Source organism: Crinia signifera, chromosome 1 (assembly GCF_055691185.1).
Source record: "Crinia signifera chromosome 1, ASM5569118v1, whole genome shotgun sequence".
Taxonomy (NCBI): domain Eukaryota; kingdom Metazoa; phylum Chordata; class Amphibia; order Anura; family Myobatrachidae; genus Crinia; species Crinia signifera.
In genome coordinates, this window is record NC_139217.1 from 241,776,387 (window position 1) to 241,792,150 (window position 15,764).

Below are 15,764 nucleotides of genomic sequence, written 5' to 3' on the forward strand. Positions count from 1 at the left end.
CAATATAAGGAATGGTCAGGCACCCTTTTGCTTTGAGGAAGGACTCTAGGACACGTGGGCATGTGTTTAAACTAGAGGAGAAAAGATTTCATACCCTTAGAAGGAAAAACGTATTTATGGTCAGGGCAATTAAAATATGGAACTCTCTTCCTGGAGAGGTGGTGTTGGCAAACACAAATAATACATTTAAAATAAGTTTGGACAAGCATTTATTGGTTAAAAACATCCAGCAGTACAAGCAATAATCATCATTTAACCAGAATGAAATATAATAACTACACTACTATGTAACGATGTATTAAATACATACATATTTTTGGCCTACAAAATATGTACACTAACAACCATACGAATATGAATACGCATGTAAAAATACGAACCCATACAAATTAATACAACATTTGAAAATTCATATGGCGGCACTTCGGGAGATTAGCAAATTTGGATTTTGCAACCGAAAGAAAATTCAAAAGATGCAAACGATGCCATGCGTTATCATTTCTACACAAATATGAATGACGTGGACTCAAAGTCATATTCTTATTAATTTTCCCCCAACATACTGTATGAATAAATATAGTATTGATAAACTAAACATATACTGCATGTGAAAGTCATGTGTTAGTACATGAATATATACAGTAAATACTGTAACTGTAGACATGAATTGTATTTAGTTATACAATGACATTTTGAAAGTTAATTATAAAACAAATATACTGTATGCTTGTGATTTATTTGATCACCATAATCTATAGTGCTGAAACTAATAACATCAATGTTCGTCAAAACCATTTCTTAAATGTGAAAGATAAATGACATTGCTGGAATCTGTTATACTCTGTGCACATCAGAAAGGAGAAGTATATGGTAAGCTGACAAACCACTGTTTTTGCTTCCTTTTTTTGAGATGACTAGTTTCTATGAGTGATTAGAAAAAGTTCATTCCACATTGCCTTTATTGGCATAAGACATCACACGGATCAGTGAATACAGAGGCAGAGCAGAGACTAACGGTGAGCAACTATGAAGAAATCTGTGGGGAAAGTATTATGTAAAGTGGCTTATTGTGTGTCTATTTACAAAGCCTTGCAGACAGAAAAAGGACCAACCAAGCTGCACCTAACTGCCATGTTATAGGCTGCATTTGCAAAATGACAGTTGGGACATACTTGCCTACTTTGAAAAAAGCATTTCAGGGAGATTAAGGTGGCATCTATAAAAGCAGTACTGCTACATCTGTGAGAGGTGTCATAAAATGACTAATGCTGGGTACACACCAGGACGACTAGGGCCCGATCAGCACAATCTAGATCCGATTCCGATCAATTGGATGCAGATTGTGTGCTGATTGGGCCCTTTTCTGAGCTGGTGTGGAGCGATTCCGATCCGATGCGCGGTCCCGCGGGTCGGTCGGTCGTTATTGAGATCCTACCTGCTGCAGGTAGGATCTCAATGACGACCATACAACCGGGTGCGGGTCGCCATCGGATCGGACCCGCTCACGGTGCACATCGTGAGCGGGTCGTGCCCTCCCGCGTCATCGTGAGCGGGTCGGACGAGACACTGACGACCCGCTCACGATGTGCATCGTGAGCAGGTCGTCCTGGTGTGTACCCTACATTACAGTATATCCATATAGAAGAGGCCCAAAGCTGTTAGTAAGATCTACTGTACTTGTTTAATAAACAACACTGATAATGTGTCATGGCTTGTTCATGTAGTGTATTTTACAAGTGGTGCCTATGTAGCCATAGGGAACATTGTGCTTTATGACCAATGCAGGACATTGTGCTAATTATTCCATTTGAATGTATATATCTCTGATTTATTTTTCCCCAAAAAAATGTAACAGCTACGTAATTTGGGTTAGGAGGAATCAGGGAGATTGCTAGATTCTTCAGGGAGTCAGGGTCAGATTCTCTAAGCTTCAAAAGTGATAAAATGGAGAGTGGGGAGAATATACAAACTCCACACAGTTAAAGCCATGGTGGGTATTGAAACCATGACTTCAGTTCTGTGAGGCAGTAATACAAACCTATACACTATCCGTGATGCCCATGATGAAATATTCATTTTTTTATGCATGTGATTTGCCAGTGCAATGGGAAGAGTACACTAAGGGCCCAATTCTCGTTCACCCACAAAAGCAAATTATCTCTCAAATGGACAAAACCATGTGCCCTGCTGGTGGGGCAGATGTAACATGTGCAGAGAGAGTTAGATTTGGGTTGGGTTTGTACTTCAAACTGACAATCAATATTGTAGTGTAAAAATAAAGCAGTATTTACCCTGCACAGAATTAACACCCAAATCTAACTCTCTCTGCACATTTTACATTTGCCGCCCTTGCAGTGCTCATGGTTTTGTCCATTAGAGAGAGAATTTGCTTTTGCGAGTGAACCAGAATCAGCCCCTAAATTTGCATGTCTTCCCAAAATGCTGTAAGTTTCATTCAAGAAGAGAACATTTCGTAAGGGGATATGGATCATGCATGCAAAGCAGAAGTACCAGGACAATAGTGTACAGTACCTTAATTTATGTGAGCTGGGCTGATGTGCCAAAGTTTTGTGAAAGTTGTCCCTTCTTTGCCAATAGTTGACCTACTAGTCCTGAATGTGCTTATTGCACCCTTGCTCCACCACCCAAATAATGCTGCATTTAAATAATGCTGGGGCTGTGAAAGATAAAGGAAGACCTGTTCTGCACATGCCCAGCACAGGTCTTGCATCTACAAAAATCGGATTTGTATCAAAGCATTTATGTTTGCATGCAATGTTGATGTCGAAAATCACAACTGAGCGATTATCAGCATGCACGGCTATCTCACGGGTCATGTGTCAAAGTGCATTTGCAATGCAGCTCACAGTGAGACTTTTATCCTCATTGTGGCTAAGCTACAAAAGTCATAAAATGGAGAGTGATAAACAACCAACTAATCAGCTCCTACCTGCATGTCACAGACCGTGTTTGAAAAATGTCGTCAGGCAGGAGCTGCTTGGTTGGTTGTTTATCACTCTTCATTTTATGACTTTTGTAGCTTAGTGCATCTGGCCTTGTGAGTGATTGACTGGAAGTGACCATTTGGAGGTGATAATGAGGAGCGGCAGCAAAAATAGTGTCATGGCCATTTTTGGGGTGTGTGTCTGCACAGGGGCGGGCTGGGCCGGGGGGCAGAGTGCCATATGCCCCCCGGGCCGCTTACCCACCCACTGGCTGCGGGCCGTGCTGCGGCTGGATCAGCTTCTCCAGCCCTCCTGCACTGGCCGCGGCTTACAGAACACGGCCGCGGCTACAGGAAAATGGCCGCCGGCCCCCTGCACTGAGGACATGTTCTCAGTGCAGGAGGCCGGCGGCCATTTTCCTGTAGCCGCGGCCGTGTTCTGGAAGCCGCGGCCAGCGCAGGAGGGCTGGAGAAGCTGATCCAGCCGCAGCACGGCCCGCAGCTAGCGAGTGGGTAAGCGCTCCCCCCCCCCCTCCCTCACCCCAGCATATGTGTTTCTGTCACTGTGGGGGCATATCTGGCACTGTGTGGGGGCATATCTGGCACTGTGTGGGGGCATATCTGGCACTGTGTGGGGGCATATCTGGCACTGTGTGGGGGCATATGTGTATCTGGCACTGTGGGGGGCATATCTGGCACTGTGGGGGCATATATGTATTTGGCACTGTGGGGGCATATGTGTATCTGGCACAGTGGGACATATGTGTATCTGGCACTGTGGGGGCATATGTGTCTGGCACTGTGGGGGCATATGTGTCTCTGGCACTGTGGGGGCATATGTGTCTCTGGCACTGTGGGGGCATATGTGTCTCTGGCACTGTGGGGGCATATCTGGCACTGTGGGGGCATATGTGTCTTTGGCACTGTGGGGGAATATGTGTCTCTGGCACTGAGGGGGCATATGTGTCTCTGGCACTGTGGGGGCATATGTGTCTCTGGCACTGTGGGGGCATATCTGGCACTGTGGGGGCATATGTGTCTTTGGCACTGTGGGGGAATATGTGTCTCTGGCACTGTGGGGGCATATGTGTCTCTGGCACTGTGGGGGCATATGTGTCTCTGGCACTGTGGGGGCATATCTGGCACTGTGGAGGAATATGCGTATTTGGCACTGTGGCAGAATATCTGGCACTGTGGCGGCATTTGTGTCTGGCACTGTGGGGGCATATGTGTATTTGGTACTGTGGCGGAATATCTTGCACTGTGGGGGCATATCTGGCACTGTGGACATCACATTGTGCGGTGTAATGGGCATCATGGTATGGGGCGTAATGGACATTACGGTGTGGGGAGCATTGGGTAATTGCCATCACAGTATGGGGTGTAATGGGCATCAAGGTGTGCAGCATAATGTGTAATTAGCATCACAGTGTGCGGTGTATTGAGTAATTAGCATCGCAGTGTTGGGCGTAATGTGTAACTGGCATCATGGTGTTCAGCATAATGTGTAATTGGCATTACGGCATGTGGCTTTATGTGTAATGGGTATTACAAGGTTCGCTAAAATGTGCAATCTGCAGGTACACAATACAATCATGGTACAGGCAACGCCCCTTATGATAGGCCACGCCCCTAATTTTTCGGCGCGCCTACGGCGCGCAAAAGCATTCCTTCCGACGGTGACTTGGCTGATTATGGGCCAGTGCTCTGGACTTGCCCCCTAGGCTAAAAGTTGCCAGCCAGCCCCTGTGTCTGCATCAGCTGCTCATGACTTTGTAATGGCTCTGGTGAGCATATATCTTCTTTTCTGGATTTGCACTGGCACTTTTCTTTTTTTTCTTGCACTTTCATCACACATTTATGTTTGTTGCACTATTTTGTGGCTCCCCAAGAATTCTGAGGCGTTCTCTTTTTGGAGATTTGGCCAACTGTATGAGGAAAGTGGTTAGCCTTGTGGTGGAGGGAAACCTGAAGACCTTTGTCCTCTAGGGGGCCTTTTGGTCTCAGGGTTTGGGGTTGACAATGAGATGCTTTCGCTTCAGTGAAGGAGGCCTGAAGATTCCCTATTCCTAAGTGTGGCCTTTGGGCTCTGAAGGCACTGTATGGAGAGAAACAGGGCCTCCAGTTTCACTGCACTAGGTCATTGAAGCACGCACCACATGCATATTTTTTTTTTTATGGTTTTGGCTTTTGTTTTGTTGTCCATACTTGCATGACAAACTATGACAGGGAAAAACATTTTTTGTTTGTTTGCAAGCCTGCTTTCAGTCTATGGGGTTTATTATAGTTCATTCTTTCTGACAAAATCCTTCTTAGATGGACAAAACCATGTGCACTGCAGGGGGGCAGATGTAACATGTGCAGAGAGAATTAGATTTGGGTGAGTTATTTTGTTTCTGTGCAGGGAAAATACTGACTGCTTTATTTTATACTGCAATATAGATCTCACTTTGAAGAAAAACCCCACCCAAATCTAATTCTCTCTGCACAAGTAACATCTGCCCCACCCGCAGTGCACATGGTTTTGTCCATCTAAGAAGGATTTTGTCAGAAAGAATGAACTAGAATAAGCCCCTATGTCCAGTCTGTTTTACTCGCTCCTGTATTAAACAGAACTGCTCCGTTTGCTTTTCTTCTTCACATTACCGCTGAAATCATTTACATGTGACTGTAAAACATAACATTTCCCAAATTTCATAATAGATACTGTAAGACACCATTTCTCTATTATGACACAAGCTTTAACTATGCTACTTGCTTCTTGAACTGTAATTGCCTTAAATTCAGCACAAAATGCAACCTAAGACTGAGAAAGCTAGTCACAGTGCTAAATATCAACTTCCTCCTCCTTGATTTCCTATTCTCAGTGTCCTGTACAAATCATTATGCACTCTCTGTGATGGACAACATGCTCTGTGCTGACTTGCCTTTGATTGGGTCCGATGCATGTGCAGAGTGACAGCGCTGGCCAGGGGGCACACTGGGAGCAATCTGTGATGGGTCCCTCAAACGGGATGCAGTTAAAATCCCGGCGGTCGGGATCCCGGCGTTCAGAATCCCGATGCCGGAATCCCGACCGCCGAAATGCCGACACATTCTCCCTCCTGGGGTGTCCACGACACCCCTGGAGGGAGAATAAATTAGTGTGCCGAGCGTAGCGAGGCACTGGGCCCGCTGCGTGGCGAGCGCAGCGAGCCCGCAAGGGGGGGGCGATCCACGTCCCCCCCTTGTCGGCATTTCGGCTGTCGGGATTCCGGCGTCGGGATTCTGAACGCCGGGATCCCGACCGCCGGGATTCAATACTGAATCCCCTCAAACACCGCAGTGGAGAGAAGCCCATAGCTTTTTGTGGCCTTAATCTATATTGCAAAAACCAGGGGATGGGGTTTTAGTGCATGTGGAAATGCAGTAAAAACACGATAACTGGGTTTTTATTGCATTTTCCCTTTAATGCATCTCCCCTCTGTCTCATTATTTATTTATTAACAGTTATTTATGTAGCGCACACATATTCCGCAGCGCTTTACAGAAAATAGTTGAACATTCACATCACTCCCTGCCCAATGGAGCTTACAAACTATATTCCCTACCACATGTACACGCACACAGAGACATTCTAGGGTTAACTTTGTAGGGAGTCAAATAACCTACCAGTATTTTTTTGAAATGTGGGAGAAAACCGGAGTACCCGGAGGAAGCCCACGCAAGTGCAGGGAGAATATACAAACTCTGCCCAGTTTGATCGATGGTGGGAATCGAATACATGACCTCAGTGCTGTCAGGCAGTAATGCTAACCATTACACCATCCGTACTTTGCCATAGATAAAGACTGAATTTTGTGTTTTAAACCTGAACTTTAGATATAGCTCAGGTAGCCCTGGGCAATTTATTTAATAGTGACACTTTTCTGATTTACTTATGCTGCTATCACACCGCAAAACCTGCTTAGACCAGGTATTTAAAACGTCGTTTTTTTTTAAACGGGCCAGAGCAAGTTTAACCCCCTTTCACATCGCTTGTAAATACCTGGTCTTAAGCAGGTTTGCGGTGTGAAAGCAGCTGAGACATCCCGGAGATGCGCTGGGCAGTGACCTCTTGGAGGGGATCAGACACCAGAGTCCGCACCTAGACTGCCAGCAGGAGCTCCCGCATTGCAGGCTGGGAGGAGAGCTGCAGGACGCTGGAAGGTTAATGGAAGGGGGTCTGGCACTGAGCATTAGCTGGTTTGCTCTGAGCCAGCGCAGTGCATATTTAATGAGCCGACCGCTAATTACATATGCGCATATGTAGTACGCTGGGGACCAATAGTGCTCACTGCTGCCTGGGTATCGTTTCAGACCCGTTCAGACAGCAAAAAAAAAACGGGTAGGACCCTGCTTTTTTACCGTTTCCAAAAACCGTTTTTTTGGGAAACGGTAAAATCACTCTGCACCTTTCAGACCACACATATTACCATTTTAAAACGGTTTCCAAAAACATTTGCAGATTTACGTTCTGATTTGCAGCTACAATCACGAAGTTCAGTGAAAACTATGCTGGAGGCCCTGTGTCTATCCATTCATTCAGAGCCAAAAGGCCACAGTTACCGGTAGATGAAAAAGGGATCTTAAGGCCCCCTTCACCGAAGCCAAAGCATCTCATTGTCAACCACAAACACTGAGACCAAAAGGCCCAATAGAGGACAAAAGTCTTCAGGTTTCCTTCTACCAGAAGGCTAGGGGTAACCACTTTCTTACCCCACAGCTTCCCTGTATGGAAAGGGGGTCTCCAAAAGGAGAAGGCCTCAGAATTCTTGGGGAGCAATAAAATAGTACACTCACACATAAAAGGTGTGATGAAAGTGCAAGAAAAAACTAAATAGTGCCAGTGCAATCAATTAAATAGTGTAATTTATTTATTTACAGTTTCTTATATAGCGCAGAAGATTCCGTTGCGCTTTAGAATAGTAGACAGTGATAAAACAAACTGGGTAACAACATACAGACTTGCAAGTAGGAGGGCGCTGCTGCAAGCTTACAATCTATAGGATAGAAGCACAATCCTTTCAGCCAGGAATGTAACAAATTATTCTTGCCAGACCACAAGGATAGGGCAAAGAGAACATTGTGCCACCTGAAAAATAAAGGGCAAAGGGCCTAATTCATGTTTGCATGAACATACCTATCAGTGGCGTAATTATAGAGGGAGCAGGGGGTGCAGCTGCTATGGGTCCTGGGGCTTGGGGGGGCCCAAGGCAATCCCTTCCATGTGATTTATTAAGACTCCATCCGATTCAGTAAAGCTGCACAAATAGTAGAATTGTTCCAGGACTATATTTAATGCCCTTACATCAAATATTTGGGAGTCGCCCCTGGCTCCCGGTGCTCTGCCCAGAATGCGCACAGCATCTATTCCCACAGACACGCCTGAGGCATGGCCAGCAGCTTACACAGTGCTGCTGATTCACGGGCTACCATTATCTGGTAGCAGTCAGAGACAGTTCTTTTTTCAGTCTCCTTCCGTGCACCTTAACGTCTTGCTATTCGAGATTCGAGTGCTATGCAATCTTTGCTAACTTCTATTTACATACAATTCATACAATCTGCATTAGATTTGCACTATAAAGTCATTGCTGTCCTGTCTATCGGGGTTTCGATTTGTGCTGTCACGGGAGTGCACATCGGGATTGCAAGGTAAAAAACCTGTGCGATCTGCAGGAGATTTTGACTAGTCAAAATCTAATGTCAAATCTCACAGTGTGTACACAGCATTAGCAAAGATTGCATAGCACTCGAATCTTAAGTTGAATAGCAAGGAAATCTCTCCGTGTGTACATACCATAACCGCATGCATTGTAATTCGCTAAACAGATGGAGCCGGCTTTAACTTTGCAGGAGCTACCGCCAGGGGCGCGCGTGCACGAGACGATCGTGCACCCCATGTCTACGGAGTCTGCCAGGTGTCCCCGCCGCCAGTCCCCCTCGCTGCCCCGCCCGAACTGGGCAGCAGTGGCGTAACTATAGAGGGTGCAGGGGGTGCAGCTGCTATGGGGCCCGGCGGGATGGGGCGGGGCCCGAGGACGCAGCAAGCCCCCTGCACCCTCTTGAATTTGTACACTACTGCAGTGCTGAGTGCTGACCCGAATGGTGGCGGGCTGCACAGTGCACATTACAATGAAGGGGAGGAGGGCCAGTTGATCCAGGCTCTCCTCTCCCCTTCCCTGGTAGTACTGGTGCCGGGCCCGGCGTGCAAACTAAACTGCTGCCCCCGCATTAGCACTGTGATGACAGTGATGCGCGTCACTACATCCGCGCAAAGCTAACCCCTGGAGCCCGTGCACGCGGACAGGAGGCCCGGCACCTGTACGCCTGATGGGAGGCCCGTCCCCGGAGATCCTGTGGAAGGGGAGGCCTCACCCTGGATACCCGGCGGGAGGGGAGGCCCTGGAGATCCGATGGGGGACCTCTCCCTGGAGACCCGACGCTGCTGGAGGTACAGTAAAGGGAAAGTTGGAGGGGAGGGAGCAGAGCAAGGTATAAGTGACCCCCCTCTCCCCAGGGCCGGTGCAAGGCTTCTCAGCACCCTAGGCAAAACTTCAAGCTACTCCCCCCCCCAAAATGTGGCCAAGTCCCCTGCTTTTCCTCTGCACCCTCCCCTTTGCCACCCACAATAGAGTACAAGGAGGAGGGGGCAGAAATGTAGGAAGTATGACTCAAGGGAAAGTATGGAGGTGAGGTCTTAGAAGTTCCACAGCCCTTATCTGCATTAAGTACAACAAGGATCCTCATAGACATCCTTGATTTTTAGATTTTTTAGACTTGGTGGCGCCCCCCAGATCCTGGCGCCCTAGGCAGCTGCCTAAAGCTGCCTAGTGGTAGAGCCGGCCCTGCCTCTCTCTCTCTCACCCCCTCTCCCTCCTTTAATTTACTGGAACAGGGATTGGATTATGGTATGGGATTATGAGGTATAAATTGTTGCCACTGTCACAATCCTTAAATCCTGGCTGACTTCACTCACTCTCTGTCTCCCCTTTTCTCTCCCCTTTTTTCTCTCTCTTTCCCTCTCTTCGTCTCCCCTTCTCTCTTTCCCTCTCTTTTTGTCTCCCCTTCCCTCTTTCCATCTCTCTCTCTTTCCCTCTCTCCATCTCCCCCCTCTCTCTCTTTTCCTCTCTCCGTCTCCCCCTCCCTCTCTCTTTCCCCCTCTCTCCGCCTCCCTCTCTCTTTCCCTCTCTCCGTCTCTTTCCCTCTCTCCGTCTCCCCCTCCCTCTCTTTCCCTCTCTCTGTGTCCCCCTCTCTCTCTTTCCTTCTCTCCATCTCCCCCTCTCTCTCCGTCTCCCCCTCCCTCTCCGTTTCCCCCTCTCTCTCCATCTCCCCCTCCCTCTCTCTTTCCCCTTCTCTCTGTCTCCCCCTCTCTCTCTCCTTCCCCCTCTCTCAGTCTCCCCCTCTCTCTCTCTTTCCCCCTCTCTCCATCTCCCTCTCCCTCTCTCTTTCCCTCTCTCCATCTCCCCCTCCCTCTCTCCGTCTCCCTCTCTTTCCCTCTTTCCGTGTTGCCCTCTTTCTCTCTTTCCTTCTCTCCATCTCCCCCTCTCTCTCTTCCCTCTCTCTGTTTCCCCCTCTCTCCGTCTCCCTTTCCTCTCTCTTTCCCTCTCTCCGTCTCCCCCTCCCTCTCTCTTCCCCTCTCTCCGTCTCCCCCTCCCTCTCTCTTTCCCTCTCTGTCTCCCCCTCCCTCTCTTCCCCTCTCTCCGTCTCCCCCTCCCTCTCTCTTTCCCTCTCTCTGTCTCCCCCTCCCTCTCTTTCCCTCTCTCTCCGTCTCCCCCTCTCTCTCTTTCCCTCTCTCTCCGTCTCCCCCTCTCTCTTTTTCCCTCTCGGTCTCCCCCTCTCTCTTTCCCTCCCACCATCTCCCCCCTCCCTCTCTCTTTCCCCCTCTCTCCGTCTCCCCCTCTCTCTTTCCTTCTCTCTCCGTATCCCCCCTCTCTCTTTCCCACCCTCCGTCTCCCCCTCTCCCTCTCTTTCCCTTTCACTCCCCGTCTCTCCCTCCCTCTCTCTCTCCATCTCTCTGTCTCTCCCTCTCCCCTTCCGTCTCTCTCTCTCTCTCTCCATCTCTCTCTCTCTCTGTCTCCCCTTCTCTCTCTCCCTCTCTTTTCTTCTCCCCTTCTCCCTCTCTTTCTGTCTCCCTCTTTTAACGTCTCCCCTTCTCTCACGCTCCCCTGTTTCTTTACCCTCCCCTTTTCTTCTCTCTTTTTCTCAGTCCCATGCACTCTTTTTCTCTTTCCCCCTCTTTCTCACTCCTCCTTCTCTCTGCCCCTAGTCTTTTTTTCCTTATGTCTCTCCTCCCCACCTTTTCCATTTCTCTATCCCCCCCCCCCCCAACCTGGCACTATCTACCCCCTTTCTCTTCCTGACACCTTCTCTCTCTCCCTGGGCAGAACGTAATGTCACACGAATTCAGCAGCCGAGCAGGATACCAGCAATTACTTACAAGGTAAAACCTATGCCCTGTGATTGCCTCAATATAAAGAGTCAGAGTTTGGCCGACATCCCACACAGTCACTGAACTTGGGAGACATTACATTCTGCCCCTTGTATCCCCCCTTACATTCTCTCACTCTCTTGCTCCCCTCTCTCCCTGCCATTCTCTCACACCTCCCTTTCTCTATCTTGCTCCTCAATACAATGCCCCCACCCTAAAGGGGTGTACACATGGGGTGATTCTTCCAATCGATTTTAACTACATTGTTAAAATCGATTGGAAGGTTTCCCTGAATCGCCCCATGTGTACACAGCGGGCAATAGTGATACGCAGCCCAGCAGCATCGCTATTGCCCTGCCAAATAGACAGTGCAGGCAAGGATATTTTTGCTATACTTTGAATATGGCTGCGGCTCCCGGGGCTGGCAAGATGTAGTTAGCCATTTCCCGGGGCTCAGCCGACATCGCTGAAACAGAGTAGGGGGGCCCCGTTCAACATTTTGCTATGGGGCCCACAGAGTTCTAGTTACGCCTCTGCTGGGCAGCATCTCCCTGAAGCGTAGATGGGCAGGGAGATGCTGCCCAACCGCCGTGATACTGGGACGCGCGTGTGCGTGAGACGCATGCACGTCCCAGTCCCTATCGCCGGCGCTCGCCAGTGAAAGGGATCTGGCAGGCGCCGAGCAAAGTTAAAGCCGGCTCCATCTGTAATTGCAGAAGCTGGAGGTTCTTTGTGACCAGAAGAGCAGGAAATGGCAGCTTCTGACTTGATTTATTACATTATTGCTGGCTGGCTGATTGCCAACAGTAATAAAAAGAAACAGATATTAAAAGCCTTTCTCTCATTGATACTATCTTTAGCTGGTAACTTCAGTCTTGTATAGTAGGAAGGAGAAGGGAGCCAAAGTAGCGGTAGGGAGAAGGGAAGATGCACCTAACAAGGAAGTGGTGGAAAAAAGGGCAGGAAAAGCCACCATACCTATTCTGGACTGCTCTATTTGACAGAGCATGGCCGTTCATGGAATTTGGGGGGTATTCAATCTCGGGGTCATGGCTGTCGAGCTGGCACGACAGCCGTGACCCAGTCCCGTTCTCAGTTAGCTCAACCAAGAACACGGGATTCAATGTCCCGCCTGCTGCAGGGCAAGAAGTGGGCAGGAATAGTCCAGCTGTGGCCGTGAGCTCGGCAATTCCTGGCCATTCTCGGCAGAAAGAGCCCGACTGCTTGCTAAGTCGGGCTCGTTCTGCGAGATCCCCTGTACAATGCTGTAGGGGAAGACAGCATTGAATAGGGCCCTGCGCCCATCTCCCCTGACGGGAGATGCTTGCTGGTAATTGAATTTATAAGTGAGGGTCAGCCACTGCTTAGTCTCCATAAGCCAGCGCTGGCCTCAGACATTATGCATGTTTTTTTTCTTTATGCAAAATATATGTTCCCATTAAAATGCCCTGTAGGGTAGTACATGGCTCACCATCCTAGTTAGGACTCTGGTGGTGAATAGACGCATGAGAGGACAAACAAATTCTGCTTTCTATACATAAAGGTCAACATGGAATTGGTATATATAAGCAAAATGGGAAAAGGTAGACATGAGTTTTTTTTATGTTTTTTGGGGTATTGATTATTTTCTTGTAACACATGGACTCCCAATTAGTATACTGCATCCCCCTACATGGCTCACTTTGCTTGCCATGCTTTGGCCAAGGTTACCATTCCCAATAGTAGTCCACTTGGGTGGTAAAGTAGGAAGAACTTAACATTTTTTATAAAAATTGTTCAAAACACCCCCCACAAAAATTCAAGTCAGCCTGTCTATGTAGACCTTTGGACCAATAGTGGTTGACCTACTGACTTTCAATCCTATTACACTTTACCTACGGTCCAAATACTGTGTATTGGTCACCATGAGCACTGCTCTTTTCAAAACATGGCACAGTGCCATTTATTCTGTTCTATAAGCAAAGTTAACTAGATAGTATATATACATTTATGTTGCATAAGAACAAGTCTTTCTATGTATATGCAGCGACAGCTGCAGCATCTGGACCTACCTTGTAAATAGGGGATACCCTAAGCACATATAAACAATAACAATACATGTGTAGATGTACAGTATGTTCTGCCAATGTATTTGGATCATCAGTGTCACTGCGTACCATACCACTCTCACTGGCATTCACAGGAGTCTGGTCGTGCTTAGGAGAGCATACTGAAAGGATTATAACTTCATGGTATTTATTCTTGTTCCTTTTTAAATATGCACACTGCACACTTTCTCTACCTCTTCCCAGCTTAGACCAGTGATACTGGATATAGGCTATTGCTACACAACCTATTTCCTTGCATTGTTATCCATTTTGTGAAAAAAAGATGTGAAATCTATATTGAACAGACTAGTTACTGCCTGCCAAGGGTGACTGCTGTGACTCATTTTCGCATATACAGTACAACCATTTGGCCTGAGTTCTGAGAAAAGATAAAAAGAGCAAGTACTGTAACTGGGCAAGCCATGTTTCAATGCAAGGGGTTAATTTAGTATTTTGTATCTAGGATAAACAATGGCTGTATATTATGTAGCCGACAGATGCTAGACAGCTTTATAATACCTCTCAGCTTTATTCACTTCAGGAGCAGGCGGTGCCTTGCTGGAGGACCTGCCATGGCAGAAAAGGGGTGGTTGTGACCTTGGGCTTATTGGAAATGGCCTAGGGACATGACCAGTGTTTTGTAATTTTTGGCGCGTGCCCAGCGCTCCTTGAGCAGCCCCCTGTACTGCTAGATGAAGTGCGCTGATTCAGACCTGTTCCCTATGCTGCATATGTTCACAGCCTAGTGAACAGGTAAGTGCCCACCCCTTCTGGAGTGAATGTGATTCTTGCCCAAGCCATTCGCTCCCGGGCTTAGCGCTTGTGCATATTTGCGTATGCACAAACCCCAGCCATCAAGGATGGGGATGAATTTTAATGAAACACACCTCCCGTGTCTTCATTTCAGTTATTGCTTTTTATGTACTGTAGGTATAGTTGCATATAAAGACATCCACCATTATGGGTTATATATGCTATATCCTTCAATATTCACATACCAGTCATGACTGAAGTCTTATGATGCACATACATATATATATATTTCCCATTCTTATTGCATTTTATGGAGCCCAAGTGCTTTTTTACAGCACCCGATGTCGCAAGCCATCTGCAATTCCCCATCAGGTGCTGGAAGAGGGCTGCCAGATTGGCATGGGTGTACTGCAGTGCTGTACAGGAGGGCGGTGGAAGTCAGTGGTGGCGGCAGAATTTGAAAAACTATTTAAAATACCAGGTGGCCATCTGATTGACTGAGAGAGCTCTCAACCAATCAGAAGCCTCACCTTCAGGCAGCTACTGATTAGCTGAGAGAGCTCTGCTGCCCGCCGCATGAACGGCCTCCTGCACTACACGAATGCCAAATGCCAGTGCTCCTGCCACCTGCTCCCCAAACTCGACACCCACTGCCAGTGCTTCTTAAAAACCCACATGGGCACTTGTGTAATTTCACGGTGCCAGCATGGCGCCGTGCGTTTGTGTCCAGCTGCGGGGCTGTAAACTCCATGCCAACATGGATAGTTCGTACCCTCACTATCCTTGTTGGCATGGAGTTGATTTCAGATAGCGTTGTGAGCGTAGTGAGCCACCGAGTCTGGGGCGTGGGCGAGCGCAGCTAGCCCCGCAAGGGGACACAGACCCCTTTCATTCTGGTGCCGTGAAAGTACACAAGTACCCCCACATGTTTTCGTTCATGCAATTCTATAGATATTATGTGCAGCATATAATATCTATTGATGCAACATTCAACCAGCAGGCCTACGTATCGCATCGGGTGACCCATTCGACATGCATACAATCCTACAATCCTTCGCACAGATGCCTACTATTTATTTATTTACAGTTTCTTATATAGCGCAGCATAGTCTGTTGCACTTTACAATTGTTGACAGTGATAGAACAAACTGGGTAACAACAGACAGACATGGAGGTAGGAGGGTCATGCTGCAAGCTTACATTCTATAATTCTATAATGATGATTGCACAGATGCGGTAGAAATCTAAGGATTGTTTGCAATATTGACCTAGTGTATGGGTACCATTAGTCGTTGCTATCAAGATCCTAGGCATGGCGATTCCCCAGATAAGCCAATCTGTGAATCGCTGCCACGTGACACTTTTACTGCATACCTGAGCATGTGCATTAATTGCATCACGGTCACTGCCACCAGCCAAAAGGTACAGATTTTAGGGTATGAACCATGACATACTTATGGCTTTTGCCTGCACACAAATTATGAATATTTTGGTAACAACTCTTGAGAGAATTAGATTGGATACACAGACA

At 47.6% G+C, this 15,764-nt stretch overlaps 1 protein-coding gene across 1 annotated transcript in view; it reads left to right on the forward strand.

The window, feature by feature from the left end:
• Positions 1 to 956: 956 nt before the first annotated feature.
• LRRC25 (leucine rich repeat containing 25) overlaps positions 957 to 15,764 on the forward strand; it is a 91,652-nt gene continuing 76,844 nt past the window's right edge. The window contains exon 1 of the mRNA XM_083179463.1: positions 957 to 1,016. The gene's annotated coding sequence lies outside the window, so the exon portion shown is untranslated. The remainder of the gene's footprint in view (positions 1,017 to 15,764) is intronic.